Below are 5,431 nucleotides of genomic sequence, written 5' to 3'. Positions count from 1 at the left end.
TTTCCAACCAAGGCTACGGGACTAGTAACTCAACCCACCAAGGGCTCCAGAGCGTTTGTCCAACCTAGGCTACGGGACTAGTAACTCAGCCCAAGTTGTTCCAAGGCTCCAGAGCGTTTGTCCAACCAAGGCTACGGGACTAGTAACTCAACCCAAGCTAAGGAAACATGAGAACCAATCAAAAACACAACAAGGAAATAAACCCACAATCACCATCGCTGTCCAGGAAATGGAAAGGCTAGGAAATCCATTGTTGATCCAGGAAATCCTCAATGTCAATGACAGATCACAACCAAGAAACCACATGCATATGTCATGCATGCCAAAACTAGTGAAGAAACCATACATGCAACTCAATACCTACAAGAAAATTGGATGTAGTTGTTGATGTCGATGCCTTCGTGCACTTTCCTTCTCTTTCCTTTGCCTTCTTGCTCCAATAATACAAGTATGCCACACCCCTCCAAGAGTGCTTAAAGAAAACTCTAAGTGTCCAAGGGTATGATAAAGAGAATAATGAGAGAAAAAATAAAATAAAAATAAAATAACAATAACAATAACAATAATAAAAAATAATAATAATAATACTAAATAAAAATAATAAAATAATAAAATAATAAAAAAAAAAAAATAAATAAATAAATAATAAAATAAAATAAATAAATAAATAAAATAAAAATTAAAATTAAAATTAAAAAATAAATAAATAAATAAAAAATAAAAAATAAAAATAAAAAATAAAAAATAAAAATAAAATAAAAAATAAAATAAAAATAAAAATAAATAAAAAATAAAAAATAAAATAAAAATAAATAAAATAAAAAATAAAAATAAAAATAAAATAAAAACAAAAACAAAAACAAAAACAAAAACAAAAATAAAAATAAAAATAAAATAAAATAAAATAAAATAAAAATAAATAAAATAAATAAATAAATAAATAAATAATAATAATAATATAAAATTAAATTAAATTAAAAAATAAAATAAAATAAATAAATAAATAAATAAAAAAATTAAAAAATTAAAAAAAATAACAATAATAATAATAATAATAATTAAAAAAAAATTACCAACTAATCCTCAGAAACTTTTTTATGAATGAGGCCTTTGTTTTCTTCATTTTCGATTATTTTCCTTCATTTTCCTCCTCAGATGCAAGATGTGACCTTTCACTCCCTTTTTCTCTTAATTTCCATTATTTTCATAAATAAATGTGCCAAAATGCCTTTTAATGCCTTTGCAAATTTCCTTATCCATAAACAACCAAATGAACTCCCCCTAGGATGTATTTCCCGACATTTAGCTTGGAATAAGTGTCCCATTCATTTTTGGAACTTATTGTTTTTAACTTTATTACATGGAATTTTCACCAGGGTTGTTACACGAGGGAGAATGTGGAAGCTCCTTCAAATTTGTGCAAGCAGAGGTCACATGATTGGTACACTGGCTACATGGCTCTAATGACTGACCTTGTATAGACTAAGTCATCCTCTTTCGAGGAAGCAATAGAGAAACTTGTAGGGGTTGATGCAATGGTGGAGGAATATGAATCCATTGTAAATAAAAATGTTTGGGAAGTGGTCCCAAGACCAACAGATAAATCAGTAGTGGGGTCAAGATGGATCTTCAAGGTTAAGAATTCAGTATACAAAATCATAGAGAAGAATAAGGCCAAATTTGTGGCCAAGGAGTACTCTCAAGTTAAGGGAATTGACTATGAGGATACCTTTTTTCTTGTAGCAAGGTACTCATCCATTAGATCAATTCTTACACTGGTTGTGCAGATGGGGTGGAAGATCCACCAGATGGGTGTAAAATCAACATTTTTCAATGAGGTTATTAAGGAGGAGGTGTACATAAGTAAACCAGAAGGATTTGAGACATTTGATCAAGAATCTCATATGTGTAGACTCAAGCGAGCATTGTATGATCTCAAACAGTCACCCCATGCTTGGTACGCCAGGATCGACAGTTCTCACTAGTTTGGGCTTCACCAAAAGTGAAGTGGATGCAAACCTATATGATAGCTTGGTAGAAGGTAAATTTCCTATTATTGTCTTATATTTTGATGATTTGATTTTTACTCGTAATGAAAAACTGATCAGATCTTACAAGGAGGACCTTGTAAGGGAATTTCAAATGAAGGACATGGGTCTCATGCACTACTTCCTCAGATTGGAATTATGGCAAGGAAATGGGGAGCTATTTGTGTCTCAAGGAAAATATGCAAATGAGATACTACAAATATTCTTCAAGGAGAGTTGTAAACCCATGGAGACACCTCGCTCAACCAATTGGAGGAAAGAGGATGCCACTTCAGGTGAAGAAGTGGATGCTACCATTTATCAATAGTTAGTGGATTCACTGATGTATCTTATGAAAACATGACCAATATGTGTTATGAAGTCAACCAGTTGAGCCAAGCTACGGTTAAGAAAACCAAATTATTTTGGAAGGTAGCTAATCATATTTTACAGTACCTTAGAGGCACTACCCAGTTTGGATTATTGTACAGACGGAAAGTTGTGTGGCTTCACATATGTATATTGGGCAGGAATTCCATCAGACCAAAAGAGTACATTAGGTGCAGTTTTCAGTGTTGGGTCCGCAGTTGTTTCCCGGTACAGCAAGAAGCAACAATATTTGGTGTTCAACTCAGCAGAAGAAGAATACGTGGTTGCAAGACAAGCAGCATGTGAGGCGATCTAGATGAGAAAGATACTTGTGGGACTATTTGGTCAGAAGATGGACCCAACTATGATCAGCTATCATAATTAGAGTTTCATCACTCTCTAAGAATCCTGTATTTCATGATCGATCCAAGCATATAGATATCTGGTACCACCATTTATGGGACTGTGTGCAGAGGCAGATAATGTTGCTACAATACATTCCAACAGAGGAACAAGATGTTGACATTTTGACAAAGGCCTTGTCAAGAGGGAAGTTTGAGTTCCATAGGTGCAGGATAGGGATGGTTGATAATCCATTTCTTGTTGAGAGTGAGTGTTGAAAAATGCAACAAGAAAATCTCAGTTTGACTTTTCCTTGGTCAAACTTGAGATAATTCAAATTTCTACATTAGCAAACAACTTGGAGTAGTTAGCTGAGGTAACATGGCTATTGTCACTCAATTAACTTATTTAATTCGAGTTGGACGGATTGAGTTCAGTTAAGCATGAGTGATTGCTAATTTGTAGCAATCTAATTCAGTTATATTAAGTTTTGTTCAATTAAACTAGTTCCAACTATTGGAGGAACTAGTGGAAGGTTAGATGTGTAGTGTGACTTTAGTCTAACTAGGTGATCATCCAATTAACTAATCAATCAGCCCAAAATATCTATTGCATGCAAATAATTCGAGTTACCCATTTGAGGTGGAGATTCCAAGACAATGTAACATCAATTGTAGACTATTTGGAGTGTACAAGTTTTCTATGTAGTCTAATGATCAACCTTGGGAATTGTGCAATCCATTTTGGAGAAATTCATAAATAATAAGGGCCTAATTTATCAAGGAATAGCACAAGGAAATAAGGGCTCAAGTGGAGGTATAAATTGACTAAGTTTGGGTCAAAGCTTCTCAGTGAGCAGAGAGATATGATATCACTTGTAATTTGTGCTCAGTTGAGCAAAGAAATTGTAATACATTTCTATTCATCAAATTAATGCAAGCAGGCATTGGGGTTTTTAGCATATTTCTTTCTGGAGGAAAAATATTGTGTGCATGTGTGTTATTCCTCATTGTATGTTTGTGATTGATGTTCTGAATTGTGAATTGAATTCCGAAAAGAAATAGAGTAGGTTTTTGTCTTGTGATTTTGATGAAAACTTCATGATAAGTTGCAAATATACATCATAATTTCTACATGAAGGCTCCCTGTGGAAGTGATATGTTGCTTTGTTTCCATTAATTTTCTTTAGTTATAGTTTATTTGAATGAATTATTCATTTAATTCTTTCATTTTTATTAGTTTAATTGTTGCAAGTATGTGGACCATTTTTTTATGAAATTCATTTTGTAACTTTACTTGTGTCTGCATAAATTGCATAGGTATGTGATTAATGTGTATCATCATCTCCTGCCCAATAATATAATTCTTTCATTTTCCATGAGCATGCACAATGGAGTTCATCTCCTTCTCATAAGTGGGGTATCTTCGAAAAGCATCAGAAAGTGTTTCATTATGATAGGCCACTAGATGTCGTTGTTGAGTGAGGAATGCATCAATAACATATTCAAAGGAAACTATCTTAATCCCAAATGGTTGTTACAGGAATAGCAAGGTGAGTATTGGTGTAGATCAAAGGCACTGTTTCAAATCCTCAAATTCTTTCTACTATGACTTAAACAAGGAAAAAATTTCTTTCACTCCACCCTTGGTTGTTTGACATAAGGGCCAAACAATATAAGAGAACCCCAACATGAACCTCCTATAGAAGTTAGCAAGGCCTAAGAAGTTATAGAGATTTGTTAGAGTCATCGAGGTTGATCAATCCCAAATGACTTGGATCTTGGTTGGGTCCACATGAACCCCATGTTAATCTACAATGTTTCCTAAATATTGAATTCTCTGCATGTCAAGTGAACATTTCTCCATATTGGTGTGAAACTTATGTTGCCACAAGATGTTCAAGACATATTAAATGTGTTTCAAATGTTTCACATAGGTTTTGCTAAAGATTATGATGGCTCAATTTCCATTTACTTAGATATTTGCCTTAGCTCTTGTTGTTCAACATAGGAGAATGTTACATCGGTGTCTTCAAAAGTGAGCTGAGTTTTTTTGGTGAGTGTGTAATGTAACTATGTCTAGGTTCTCTTACTACAAAAGGGGGAGAGTGAAGTGAGCCTCTAAGTGAGAGGTAATAGTACCACCCAGGAAGAGACACACGCAAACCAGAAAGGTCTGTCTAGCATCCAGTGAAATAGTCCATAGCGGATGCAGTAGTCGTTAAAATTGAAGTACAAGGGAAGAATCATCCACCATCTAGCATAGTAGTCCAAAATGGATGTGACAGTCATTATAACCAGTAAACAAGGAAGATTTGTCTAGTATCTCGCGGAGTAGTCCACAAGGATGAGACAGCAAAGATAACCAATAAATCACATTCCCAACAAGGTAAGTACTAAAATAAACAAAATAGTTCGACTATCTTAGTACATGTGAAACAAACATGAATTACAAATACTGAACGAATAGTATTACAAACATCTACAAAACATGCATGAAAATGTGATGGCCTTAACAGGCTTCTGTATTAATCAAAAGTTATAAGACACATATGTACACCATACATCACTAGCCCCAGTAATGGGATATTGGAGCCACTCCTCACTCCTCAATGAACTGTTTGAAAACTCTCAATGCTCCGTGGGAGGAGCCAAAATGAAAATTCCCTGCTCATACAATGGGAGGGGTATATA

Source organism: Pinus tabuliformis, chromosome 2_1, assembly GCF_031772625.1.
Source record: "Pinus tabuliformis cultivar Carrire ecotype Pingquan chromosome 2_1, CPIR1, whole genome shotgun sequence".
Lineage (NCBI taxonomy): Eukaryota > Viridiplantae > Streptophyta > Pinopsida > Pinales > Pinaceae > Pinus > Pinus tabuliformis.
This window is presented reverse-complemented; position numbering follows the sequence as displayed.